Source organism: Misgurnus anguillicaudatus, chromosome 24, assembly GCF_027580225.2.
Source record: "Misgurnus anguillicaudatus chromosome 24, ASM2758022v2, whole genome shotgun sequence".
Classification (NCBI taxonomy): Eukaryota; Metazoa; Chordata; class Actinopteri; order Cypriniformes; family Cobitidae; genus Misgurnus; species Misgurnus anguillicaudatus.
This window is the reverse complement of record NC_073360.2, coordinates 38,174,851-38,189,963: the sequence shown is the minus strand read 5'-3', so window position 1 is coordinate 38,189,963 and position 15,113 is coordinate 38,174,851. Positions and strand designations below refer to the sequence as shown.

At 34.0% G+C, this 15,113-nt stretch overlaps 1 long non-coding RNA gene across 1 annotated transcript; it reads right to left on the bottom strand.

Annotated features, from left to right (window-relative positions):
- Window positions 1–1,547, bottom strand: LOC141361506 (uncharacterized). The gene is made up of 3 exons (XR_012367614.1): window positions 1,462–1,547; window positions 970–1,082; window positions 1–776 (listed from the first exon to the last, which is right to left on the bottom strand). It is a non-coding gene; the product is annotated as an uncharacterized lncRNA (long non-coding RNA).
- Window positions 1,548–15,113: the final 13,566 nt, after the last annotated feature.

Here is a 15,113-nt window from a genome sequence, read left to right as displayed (position 1 = left end):
TTAAATGTAGCTTAAATAAATTGATTGCAACCACTTACCTTAAAAAAATTGATTAAATTCAATGAATCATTTTTTTCAGTGAACCCTTTAACCACAGTAAAAGCATTTTCAATGTATTTCACCTATCACCACTCTCACCACTTTAGTATAAACTTATTTAGTTTAAAAGTATACTCCTGCCCCTGTTATTTGGTGGTGGTGGGAGACATTGATCATTAATGGGGGAGTCTCCTTCCCCTCCACAAGCATAGCACACATTCTCGCTCACACAACGATAGAGGGGCACACGAGATACAATTCGCTTAAATATGTCTTTAAGAGGTTTCTTTAAGTCAAATTTCCAGAAATCTTTGAAAACAAAAGCTTTAACTCCGTTGTATTCACGCCAATTATCAAGAGCATTTAAAATGTTATGCGGGCTTTTCTCATTAAGGCACGTGTCAGCACAGGGAGAGTTAAAGGTGTAGAATATACTGCAGTCCTCTCTATTTCTATCTAAGAGTTTTGTCATGGGTGAGTTACCAGCAGGGTTCAATAAGAGGGACTCAGAATGAATGTAGTACTTTTGCTGTTTTCTAAGTCCTGCTGCTATAAGCTGTGTACCCTGATAAAGTGCGTTGGTCTCATCATTAATAACATTTTTTACATTATCTGCATTTTCTTGAGTCAGAAAGTTGTTTTGTGAAGGAATAAAGTTCGCCTGACATTGATCCTTTGTTACATTGATGGCTGTCGCATACTGACGAGCATGTTTATCAGGATCAACTCTTTTGTAGCTGGAAAACATTATAGAGAATCAGATATGTCTGTTTAGAGGAATAGATGACAAAAATCTAAATTCTTTAATAATTTTTTCGTTGTTGTATTTTGATAGAACACCAAAAGGCTTATTTCTAGCAGAATGTTCACTGTTAACATAAAATAAACATTAGCAAAGTCAACTTTGAAACTTAATTTTATTCAACATACTTCTGTTCAAAGAAGTTTATAATGCGGGCAAGAGTATTGATGTCCACTGTCTCTTCCTGTGACCAACGAGGAAGCCAAAAGATCAATAGAAGTCCAAAAGGCACAGTAAACTTCTACAAAGACACAACACACACATAATGTCTGTTAGGATCAAAAAGCATGTGAACTTAAAGAAATAATCAGGTGTTTAAGGAAAACAAATTGTAACAGAAATGCACGCAAAAATAGGGAGAAAAAATCTTTAAAAAATTTCACGTAATATGTTTTTCAAATTCAAGTATTTTACATTAAAGAACGGCACACATTGTGTAAAGGTAAAAAGGCAAAAGCAACAGCACATGGTTCTGATACTTGCGTACATTTTTAATGTGCACCGTGGAGAACATCTGTGCACACTGCTGCATTCTTCAGTGTTTGTGATTAAATTAAAAACGTTCAATTGTAGTGTATGCATTTGTCAACATATTATATATAATAAAAAACTTAACTTACCATTGTGACAGATGATGCAGAAATGTTCACAGTGTACGGCAGTTTCTTCTCTGGGTGTGATGATAAAGAGAAATAAGAGAAATGAGCCTTATATAGAGTTTAAACCCAGCAAGGAACTCAATTCTGATTGGTGCAGTGATGTGTCATGTAGGTTTCTTTTTAAAGATTTGATGATAAACATGTTTTATTACAAACACACAGGTTTTAACACTCTATAACCAAAACCACAAAACATTCACATGCATGCTAAACATTACATATCTCTGGCAACAGGAAACTTTATTCTGTTTAAACTCTTTGTTTTTGCATACTGAAGACACTGGTATGACACACATAAACTATCTTGTGACTTTTTCAAATAGAGTCTAGAGACAGAATTACAATAGGGGAAATAAATTTCTCTTCACTCTCAAAACACTGTATTTTATAGTAGCCTATTTGTTGTGAGTCGTGAGTTTTGTCTAACTGTGTTTGGAGTTTTAAAGATAATTTGTTTTCTAGGGATGTACCCGAAGCCAAATACGTTATTCGGAATGCACGGATAATGGCTTCAAAATGAATAATGAATTCATCCGAATAACAGAAAAAAAATCGGCAGAAACAATTACATTACAATTACTTAAATTTGCCCCTTTCTCGGGTTCAGTTGCGGCCCTTTCCATTTCTCGTATTAATTTTATTAACATCTTATTCGTCCGTTCTTGGTCCTTAATCAATTCGATCATTACTTTTGTAGTTCTGATGAGCTCTTCTTTGCTTATGTGGGCATTTCTGCCGTCTTCCCGTTTGCTCCTCCTTCGTCTCTTTGCCTGTTTCCTTCTGTAAACCTTGATTAATTAAATCATTGATTAACTTTAATTCACTGAGGCGTGTATATTGCATTTCATCTCTTTGGCCATCTGACCCAACACTTGTGCTTCCACTTCCTCTTTTCCAAACTTGTGGTCGCACGCTCTTGCAAAAACCGTGACTAGTAGATTGCACCTAATATCTCTGTGTCATATGGCACATCTGACACAACAGTGCATCTGACATTGTTTCATTTCATTTAAATGAAAATAGTTTTAAAAGTTTCTTGCAGATAATAACCTTAAACAAATGCAAAACCAGTAGTCCTATAACAGTTTTTTGCCTTTGCTCTTTGACACTTTTTTGGTGTATGACATCCTGTCAAACTTTATATTTAAGGTTTGAACAACACAGACATACATCCTCATTTGTGAGAGCTGACTACTGTTGGAAAATGTCATGTGATAAACCACTAATTTCTAATTCAGATGTTCCCAGTTTTCTTAGAAATAATCTTGACACGTTTTACAGACAAGTCTGTATAGTTCATAGTGTATGTCCCCTTTAATGATCAAGATCAGAACACCTGAATCATCCAAAGCAGCAAACTGCAAAAACTTCTCAGTTTACAGTTCACAGTTATTGATGATCAATGATGATGTCATTAAGGTGCCATTTGCACAGAATACTGCAACTTGCTACCAAGTTTAAGATGTATTTTTTATCATCTTAAAACTGTTTAAAATAAATATATAGGAAATATTTAGGGGTTAAAATTTTATGTTTAAAATAAGCTTTAATTTGGAACAATAAAGTATTATGCACATGTTGCTCTTTCTTCACTGCCATCACGTGACTCAACAAGCACAAGTCAGTAGCAGACTGCATGTGAGAGATGGCATGGCAGAAATAAAGAGGAGTGTTATGTGAACTAGAAAAATACATGCAAGTTCAAGCGCAAACTTTTACAAATAAAATGAATCCATATCAATATACTGGTCCTGAATTTACTTGCTATTGGACTAATACCAAAATATGCAGTATCGACCACCCCATCACATGCAAGGAAACTCACAGCATGACACCACCCACAGCAACACAACACAAGACACATTATTCATGTCTTCTTGGATGCTTTTATAATAATGCAAATTGAATGCACATTTTCATTATTTGTTTAGATACATTTGCAATTATGTGTTTAAAATCCAATTCAGTACCCAGCAGGCATATGAAAGACCTTTAACTTTGAAATGTGGTTGAAATAATGTCAGTTCTTGTTTCAACACTGAAACAACGTTGATACAACAGTTAATGCTAAACGGTTGCAAAAGGTAAATAAAATGCTTAAAAATCAATGTTGAAGTTTGGTATAATGTCAGTTGTTTGTTCAACGTTGATTCAATTTGCAAAATCAAAAGGACAAGGTTAAAACAATGTTAAAATGCCAGCTGGGTAGCCTTATTTTTAACCAAAATTCACAAAAGGAGATCCTAAAGATTTATCTCGGCCACTGTCACGGGCAACCAAGATTGCGGGAGATGCACGAGGTAGGCTACAGGGTTAGTTTTTTTTTTTAACCTGCAGGCTGTGGTTTCTGGCTCTCAAATAATGTAATCTGTAATTACATGCCAAAAATTAACAATGAACTCATTTTATTTAATATTTTTTGATAATTGCAATGCAAGTATAAAACCAAGTTTTTATCACATTGGAATTATTCAAATCATGTCGCTCTGCCACTGCTAACGGTGTGAATGGGGCATTATGGATTTTGAATGGAATTGAATTCTCAATTTAAAAACTTTAATGTGACTTATAATAAACTTTTTCATGGCATTAAGTTAAATGCATAAATGAAACATGTTGACTTAACACGGTAACTCAAGGTAAGAAGAAAACAATTTAAGCACTTGATAGTGCAAAAACAACGAACAATACTTCACATTAGTGGGACTGAGCAGCATGGTTTAATGGTCCAGATAACAGGAAGCAAGAGTGGCAACAATCAATGCGGTGCAATGGATTATGGGCAATGTAGTCCTGAGGGTGATGTGTGGGTAAAACCTCTAAAGGCCAGCAGAGGGAACCATGGTGGTGATCGTGCAGAAGGATACTGTAATTAATTCTGTCTGCTCAGAAATAAAACAAATCTGTTATAGTTATTCAATTACACAAAAGTTAAACTGAAAACTTAAAATCAAGAAAAGTGGTATTTTACATAAATGTCTGAGCATGTTTTCCTATTAGTTTTATTGGGGCAAGATAAAGCAAGTTGTCACAGAATCATCAGGTTTTCGTGGGACAACACAGCCTGCTATTGGGGCATGTTTTTGTCACAAATCCTTAGTGTATTTTCTAAACTCTATCTTATTTCTGTTCAAATTCTTGTTAATTTTATTCTATGATGAAAGTCAGTAATTTATATCAATTTATCTCAAATATATGTTTATATTTATCAAACATTCAGATCAAACATTTATTTCTCATATTAAACTAATTTATATATGATTTATAATAAAAATAAAACATGCAACAATAGAACATGCAGAGCAATGTTCACCCACCAAAATTAACACAATAAAATTAAGCTCCTCATTATAGTTCAGACTAGAATCTTTAAAGAGTTTTTACATTTTTAAAATAACTTGATGTTATGTGTGAAATCAAGTCAAAACACATGTTTGAAGATTAGATGAAAAACAGAACTGCTCAATAAAACAGTTATTGTTAATAGGGGATTTAATGAGCCTTTTTATAGGCCTAACAAAATATTGCTTGATTATTATTTAAGTTTCAAAATATTTTTTACATTTTTTTTTCATATTAAAATACCTTATCACAAGGTACATAAAGAACAATAATGTAGGCATTAATAAGTAAATTGATCAATGAATTGATCAGATGTGAGTTTCAATTAAAATAATGGTTTAATATCTCACAGTGGGCTTCATTGTCTTCACAAGTTAGAAAAAGGGTTTGTCTCCATTACGTAGTGATAAATAAATAAGATGTTGTTTGTTTATTTAATACTGTAACATCACTAAAATAACTATAAGCAAAGCACACAAAACATTATGTATGTTAGATTTAATGTCAGGAACAAGTCATTGTTTAACACGGCAGTACAATATTCACACTTAAAAGTAAAGGTGCTTCACGCTGCCAATTTTGTCTAAATGGTTCCATAAAGGACCTTTAGCATCTGAAGAACCTTTCTGTTCTTTGTGGTTAAAAAAGGTTCTTCAGATTATAGAAAAGTAAAAAAGAAATGGTTCTTTAAAAAACACTTGTTCTTTTATGGCATTGTTGTGAATAACATTTGAAGCACCTTTATTTTTAGGGATTGGCACAGTACAAGATATGAGAACTTTTTCAACGTTTTTCCCCTTTCACCACTTTTCATTTCAGGGCAGATAAATTATAACTCACGTCTCGTGTTTGTTATTGGTGGGAGACAGTGATTATCAATGGGGGCGTCTCCTTTCCCTTTAAAAGCATAGCACACAGTCTCGCTAACACAACGATAGAGGGGCACACGAGACGCAATAAACTTAAATTTACTCTTAAGATTTTTTTCTTTGTCAAACTTCCAGAAATGCCTGAAAACAAAAGCTTTAATTCCAGGCTGTTTGCTCCAAAAATCAAGAGCTTTTAGAATGTTGTATTGGCCTCGCTCATCAAGGCACGTGCCAAAACATGGAGAATTATAGGTGTAAAATATACTGCAGTCCTCCTTATTCTTTTCTAAGAGTTTCTTCATGGGTGAGTTGCTAGCAGGGTTCAGTAAGATTGACTCAGAATGAATATTGTATTTTTTTCTCTTTCTAGTTCCTGCTGCTATTAGCTGTTCACCCAGGTAAAGTGCGTTGGACCCATCAGCAATAGCATTTTTCACATTATTAGCATTTTCTTGAGTCAGAAAGTTGTTTTGTGAAGGATTAAAGCCCGCTTGACATTGAGCCTTTGGTACATTGATGGCTGTCGCATATTGCCGTGGATGTCCATCATCATCAACTCTCTTGTAGCTGGAAAACATTTAGGAGAATTAGATCATTCAGCATATTTCCTGGAAAACGAAACTGAAACTTAATATAATATGAATGAAACTTGTCAGCTCCTGGTCTGCATACACTTAAAAATCAAAATAGGTTTAAATTCATAATTCCTTTGTTTTGATTTTATCATCATCGTCATAATACATACTTTTGCTCAAAGAAGTTTACAATGCGGGCAAGAGTTTTAATGTCCACTGTCTCAGTATCCAAACTTTGTGTGCAAGGAGGAAGCAGAAAGATCAGCAGAAGTCCATTCAAAGACACAGTGAACTTCTACAAAGACACAACACACACACACACATGTTGGTATTCATATCATTACAGACTTTTTTACAGATTGTTTTATTGAGTTAATATTATTAATATTTTTTATTCTATTATCATTAATAAAACCCCACCAAACCACTTATTTGAGACTAGCACAAGTAACAACAATATATATTAAATGTGACTTACCATATTGTCTTGAAACTGTCTAGGTTCAGAGATGATGTCTGGCTCTCTATACAGATCCAGTAATGGTGAAAGTCACGTGATAAGTACATGCATTTATTCTCACACAGGAAAGGTTCAGGTCGATGAGCAACTGTAAAGTAATTGTTTTGTCAGTACAGTACAGGTTTGTCTAACATGTGAAATATATAAAAATGAAACTGTTTTTAATTTGTATTTACAGGTTAAACATTTAATATCTAGCATGTTGGTGTATATTCAGTAAATATTAATAACAATATTAATAAAGTACTAAACTCTATTTGCTCTGCGGCTGTGGAGCAAACCAAACCAAACTGAACTGATTTATGTGTTTGTCATATGTTTGTGACTTTCTGTTAAACACCCATTTTTATCAAATTGATAGTAGACATGTTTTCTTTTTACCTCTTTTGCTTTGTATGTAGTATGTTCAACACACAAAAAAACTTAAACTGAAAACTTAAACTCAGAAAAATGGGTATTTTTACATAAATGTCTATGTATGTGCATTTTTTCATAGGGGCAAGATAATGCAAGTTATAAATGTCACTGTTTTGTTGACTAAAATGTTTGTATTTTTCAGAGACAGTTTTATGATCTCATGTTTGTACATTTACATTCTGTTTAACAATTTGTTTAAATTTACTTTTGTTGAAAGACTAGAATAAGCTGCTTAAAGGGGGATAACCTCCCTCATATAGTGGGACAACATGCCCTGCTATTGGGGCATGTTGTTGTCACAAATACTTTGTGTATTTTCTAAACTTTATCTTATTTCTGTTCAAATTCTTGTTTATTTCATTTTATGATGAAAGTCTAACATTTATATCAATTTTTCTCAAATATATGTTTATATTTATTAAAAAAGAGTTCAAACATGTATTTCTTATATAAAACTAATTTAACTATATCACATATTTAATATATATAATCAATTATTTATATATCTATTAGAGCAGAACTGAATATTAATTTCATGTGTCTTTAAAGGGCACAATAATGCAGAGCAAAATAATTTGATGTGATGTGTAAAATCAAGTCAAAACATATTAAAGATTAGATGAAAAACAGATCAGACTGTAGTTTTACTGAACATATGCCAGGAGATTGTAAAATGTGATCTTTAAACCCTTAGAAGAAAGATGAAGGGTAGGGAGAGGAGTAATGTTAACCCGCGAAATCTGAGGGTCAAACAGGAAAATGTGAAAAAATGTTGATGGTGATGAAGTTGAATGTGAGAAAATAGCCTATATTTCTCAGTATTTATTATTTACACAGACACAAACAAGATATTGATATACCAAAAATGATTTTATTAGAAAAATATGTAGAGGATACAAATTCACTTACACTCACACACACATTCTGGTTTCCATGTTTTGTGGGGACATTTCATAGATGTAATGCATTTTATACTGCACAAACTGTATATTCTATTCCCCTTACCCGCCCCATTCCCTAACCCCAACCATCACAGAAACCTTCTGCTACTTCACATTTTCAAGATACATCATTCTGTTTGATTTATAAGCTTGTTTCCTCATGGGGACATCAAAATGTTCCCACAAGATCACAAAAACACTGGTATTCCTTTCTTTGTGGGGACAATTGGTCCCCACAACGTGATAATTACCAGGTACACACACACACACACACACACACACACACACACACACACAAAATAAATGAATGAAAACTTTCTAAGTTGTGTTCTGGCTGTTGTATTTGAGTTGCATTTCTGATGTAGAAACCATAAGATTTTAGGGTGTTGTGCTAAAACCCAACAACCACGTTTGTACTGCAATTTTAAGCATTTCAGTTCACATCAAATCATTGTAAAAATATAGATTTAATAACAATTCAAATTATAGCCACAATGTGTCTGCAATCACAACAATATAAAACTTGTATAGGAGCCAAAGCCAAACATGCCATGTTAAACCAGTCGGAGACAATCTCTTTAAATGAATAAATAGGTGCACCTTGGATAGAGGGACAGGTGTTTCTGTGTACGGGGGAAGCCCACAGTTTTTTGACACTGAACAATGACTGCGAACTTGATCTTTATCTCAAATATGTGAGATTTATTGTGTTTTTGAAGATATACTTTCACCGGAATCTTGTTTAGTTACACATGTGATATAAGGATTGGCTTGGATTATAAACTGTGGATGAATGATCAATGGAACTATGGTGACTGTATGACACACAATGAGCATATAAAGAACATTTGCCTTTCTTGACACGTTTCAACGAATCGCTCACTCCCTGAACACGATTCGCCTTTGACTTTAGTGGAAAGTGTATACACTGCCCCTATAAAGTATTTCTCTTTCCTGAAAAATACATAAAGTAAAACTCAATTTTAAAAATGACTCTTCAAATGAAGCCTCGTGGAAAGCATGCTGGGAAAGGTACATTTCATCCCCAGTTTCAAGAATTATTAACAACAAAACAAAGGCTTAACATTTACAGTATCAATCTAGTTTTATCAAATTGTATTATTTAACATGAAAATATTAAGTGTTTTAAATAAGTAAACTCTACAAGGAGAAAAAGTCTTTTTATTCAGTATTCTTGAAATTGTACTATAAATGAAACAGATCTGTAAGATTATAAACAAAACACATGTTATTGTGTCATCATTTCTGCAACTGTCTTTTAGCTGATAAATTGAATCTGGTTTATTTAGTTAAAGAGCTCATTTCACAACATTTTTTAAGCGGTCAAATAAATCTTTATTGTCCCCACTCCCAGAGTATGTGAAGTTTTAGCTCAAAATACCATATAGATAATTTATTATAACATGTTAAAATTGATACATTGTAGGTTTGAGCAAAACTGTGCCATTTTTGTGTGTGTCCTTTTAAATGCAAATAAGCTGATATCTGCACTGAATGGCATTGCCGTGGTTGGATAATGCAGATTAAGGGGCGGTATTATCCCATTCTGACATCACAAGGGGAGCCAAATTTCAATTACCTATTTTTTCACATGAGAATAGTTTACCAAAACTAAGTTACTAGGTTGATATTTTTCACAGATAGAAGCACTGGGGACCCAATTATTGCACCTAAACATGGAAAAAGTCAGATTTGCATGCCAACACTGGAACATCTATATGTAACACTACAAGTAAAAGAGCAGTTTATCCAAAACTGTTGTTAGATTTAATTTCAGGTACATGATCATTCAAGTCATTGTAGTACAAAAGGTATAGAGAAAGTAATTAAAAGTACAGAAGATGTGAAATCTTTTTCGCCTCTCACCACTTTTCATTTCAGGGCAGATAAATTATAACTCACGTCTCGTGTTTGTTATTGGTGGGAGACAGTGATTATCAATGGGGGCGTCTCCTTTCCCTTTAAAAGCATAGCACTCAGTCTCGCTAACACAACGATAGAGAGGCACACAAGATGCAATGAGCTTAAATTTACTTTGAAGATCTTTTTTTTTGTCTTTTGAAAAAAACTGCCTGAAAACAAAAGCTTTAATTCCAGGTTGTTTGCTCCAAAAATCAAGAGCTTCTAGAATGTTGTATTGGCCTCGCTCATCAAGGCACGTGCCAAAACATGGAGAATTAAAGGTGTAAAATATACTGCAGTCCTCCTTATTGTTTTCTAAGAGTTTCTTCATGGGTGAGTTGTCAGCAGGGTTCAGTAAGATTGACTCAGAATGAATAAAGAACTTTCCTTTCTTTCTAGTTCCTGCTGCTATAAGCTGTTTACCCTGGTAAAGTGCGTTGGACTCATCAGCAATAGCATTTTTCACATCATTAGCATCTTCTCGAGTCAGAAAGTTGTTTTGTGAAGGATTAAAGCCCGCTTGACATTGAACCTTTGGTACATTGATGGCTGTCGCATACTGACGTGAATGTCCATCCTTATCAACTCTCTTGTAGCTGGAAAACATTTAGGAGAATTAGATCATTCAGCATATTTCCTGGAAAACGAAACTGAAACTTAATATAATATGAATGAAACTTGTCAGCTCCTGGTCTGCATGCACTTACAATAAAAATCAGAATAGGTTTAAATTCATCATTCCTTTGTTTTCATTTTATCATCATAGTCATTATACTGTACATACTTTTGCTCAAAGAAGTTTATAATGCGGCCAAGAGTATTAATGTCCACTTTCTCAATCTCCAAACTTTGTGTCCAAGGAAGAAGCAGAAAGATCAGCAGAAGTCCATTCAAAGACACAGTGAACTTCTACAAAGACACAACACACACACACACATGTTGGTATTCATATCATTACAGACTTTTTTACAGAATGTTTTATTGAGTTAATATTATTAATATTTTTAATATTTTTAATTCTATTCTATTATCATTAATAAAACCCCACCAAACCACTTCTTTGAGACTAGCACAAGACCCAACAATATATATTCAATGTGACTTACCATGTTATCTGTCTTGAAACTGTCTAGACCTAAGTTCAGAGATGATGTCTGGCTCTCTGTAATGCTGAAAGTCACGTGATAAGTACATGCATTTATTCTCACACAGAAAAGGGTCAGGTCGATGAGCAACTGTAAAGTAATTGTTTTGTCAGTACAGTACAGGTTTGTCTGGTTAGACATGTGAAAATATATAAAAATGAAACTGTTTTTAATTTGTATTTACAGGTTTAACATTTAATATATTGCATGTTGGTGTATATTCAGTGTATACATACACATGGTTTGTTTAGGCAAATATTAATAACCATATTAATAAAGTACTAAACTTTGTTAGCTCTGTGGTTGTGGAGCAAACCAAACTGAAGTGAGCTGATCTATGTGTTTGTCATATGTTTGTGACTTTCTTTTATACACCCATTTTTATCAAATTGATAGTAGACATGTTTTCTTTTGACCTTTATTGCTTTGTAACATGTTCAACCCAAAACTTAAACTGAAAACTTTACATAAATGTCATGTATGTGCATGTTTTCAAAGGGGCAAGATTATGCAAGTTATAAATGTCACTGTTTTGTTGACTAAAATGTTTTTTTTCTGAGACAGTTTTATCTCATGTTTGTACATTTACATTCTTGCTGTTTAGGAATTGGTTTAAATTTTAATTTGTTGAAAGACTGGAATAAGCTACTTAAAGGTTAATTCCATTGGGATAACTTACCCCATATAGTGGGACAACATGCCCTGTGTATTTTCTAAACTTTATATTTTTTCTGTTCAAATTCTTGTTTATTTCAGTCTGTGATGAAAGTCAAACATTTATATCAATTTGTCTCAAATATATGTCTATATTTATTAAAAGAGATAAAACATTTATTTCTCATATTAAACTAATTTATATAATATATATTTAATAAATAAATAAATAAATAAATAAATATGTATATATGTATATATATATATATATATATATATATATATATATATATATATATATATATATATATATATATATATATATATATTTATATTCAGATTTATTTATTTATTTGTTAAATATATCATATATAAACTAATTTATATGTGATATATTTAATGAATAAATAAATATATATAATCAATTGCTTATATTTCAATTATAGCAGAACAGAATATTAATATATAAACACAAAGTGTCTTTGAATGGCACAATATAACACATGCAAAGCAAAATAAAGGACCTTCACCCACCAAAAATAACACAATAAAATCAAAATCCCCCTTATTGTAGATCAGACAAGATTCTTTAAAGAGTCTTTAAATTATTTAAAATAACTTGATGTGATGTGTGAAATCAAGTCAAAACACATGCTTAAAGATTAGATGAAAAACAGATCAGACTGTTGTTTTAATATAGCTTGAGTGACCGAATGGAATTCAAGCGTAGTTCAGGCAGATCACTGATAGCTAACTACTCCAGCTGACGCTCAGCTGCTTAATCACTCTCACCTGCTTTAATCAACAGTATTTAAGCAGTCAATCAGACGCTCTGTAGCTACTCTGTCGCACAGACAATTTTTACCGAGTCTGTCGCACAGACATTTTTACCGAGTCTGTCGCACAGACATTTGCATAGCAGATTGTAGACTGAGCCAGTACTCATTCGATTGATAGAATTTAATTCCTTACCCTTTTCGGCGTTACCATGGCTTGCTCGGAATCGGAAGATGTTGCAATACTCTCAGTGGAAGTGCCGGAAGACATCCATTCCGTACAGGTATTAAGATAATTTGTGCGTATATCTCCTGTCAAGCCCAAAGAACTTATGTTTCCGTGATCTTTGAACGCGCTTTTCAGTGCGTGAGCTTTGAGTTTGTGCACGTATGCGCACTGGAAAAAGTTCACTTTAGTATCTTTGTCGCTCAAATAGTCTAAAATCGCTTGTTACTGTAAACAATAACTTTCTTATCAACAGTATAGCAGGTTGTTCTATTAACAGCATTTCATGCAAAATTTAGCAGTTTTACCATATTTACATTACGTATTTACAGCAGTAGGCCAGTAACGTTAGACAATTTGACTACAAGCTAGGAGTGTCCGTCATTCGTTCCAATTCATTTTGATATAAAATCGTTCAGGTCACCTTGCAGTGTCAGTGTGTATATGTTGTTTTAATTGATTGCCTCAAAATTCGACAGTTATAGTTTTACAGCATTTCGTGTCTTACACTTGATTTAACGTCCCGAAGGCAGTCGCTCTACGCATCTTCAACAAGCATGTAAAGCATAAGAAACCAGTGTTGCCAACTATTTTCAATGAAAAGTAGCTAAAGCTTGCTTGGAAAGTCGCTAAATGTCGCTAGATTACGTCATTGCGTCATTTGCATAACAGTGACGTCATCACGTCATATTTGCATTCTTACTACACTGGCTTACTACATTATTTCACGTTTCTCTTCTCTCTGAACTGTCAAAAATGCTATTTTAAGACACATGAATGCTTGAAATGTTTTCTCGTTTGTTTATCTGCTTATGTTCTCATAAAACGAAATGTGTGTATGTTCATGTTTATATGGCCAAACAGTCCAGTTTCAAAACATACACTGATAAATGATGGGAAACGTTGTTTTGTAGGTAAATGGCCCATTAACGCGTTAGCTCCGTACAGTTTGTCTGTTCTAAATGTGCTGCTGCTCAGCTCCCTCAAGTACATTTATTTTATGTACAGTGATTCATTTTATTCAAAGACCATTTTATATTTTTATCTCGCCATTAATGTAAGCCATCGCGGGATCCGCCTGCTCCGGCTTCCCGCATGCACGATTATGCCGTCTGGACGCGGATAGATAACCACTTCTCCTGCCCTGATTGCAACTGGGAGAGACTCCGCTCTGCTGCGCAAGGATTAGACCGCCTGTGAATGCTTTGGGTCGGGGGTGGAGCCCACAGAAGCAGCGGTAGCTGCTCATTGAGAAGAGTGAATGTCACGTAAAAAGTCTCCAACAATGCCAAGATGTAAGAAACATCTTGCACGCGTTATCTTGTGTTGGGGGTCCGTTAATTAATGATTAACTAATGTCAACCTCAGCTGTCCTTCATTTTATTTCTCTCCTCTGAACCTGCCTGTTCCAAATCTGATGAATATCAGGGAACCGCGTTCCCTTTTGAGGTATGCTACCCCAACATGCCAGGAGCCGCGTACTCCGAGACAAGCAGTCTCTAGAAGTTATGCACTCAACTACGTTGTTGTGTTTGGGGGATACATGCAAAGGATGCATCTTAAAGGTGCAGCATGACAACCGAGCCCCTTGATTCCTCAGCCTTTGGCCAAATTCAGATATTTGTTATAATATATAAATATATTATATAATTTTGGTATTCTTAAGTGGTCCTGACTGAAATATAGCTTGAGTGACCGAATGGAATTCAAGCGTAGTTCAGGCAGATCACTGATAGCTAACTACTCCAGCTGACGCTCAGCTGGTTAATCAGTCTCACCTGCTTTAATCAACAGTATTTAAGCAGTCAATCAGACGCTCTGTAGCTACTCTGTCGCACAGACAATTTTACCCACCACCTCCCCTTCACCTCCAATATCTCAGTTTTCACAACCATTGCACCCCTTTTAATTATTTTCATGTGTAGCATACTAAAATGTTGGTTATGATAGGCTGGGGGATACATGCAAAGGATGCATCTTAAAGGTGCAGCATGACAACCGAGCCCCTTGATTCCTCAGCCTTTGGCCAAATTCAGATATTTTTTATAATATATAAATATATTATATAATTTTGGTATTCTTAAGTGGTCCTGACTGAACTAAATATATGTCAGGAGATTGTAAACTTTATTCTTTAACCCATCAGATGAAAGATGAAGCTTAAGGAGAGGGGTAATGTTTACCAGCAAAATCTGAGGGTCAAACTAAAAAAAGTGAAAATAAAA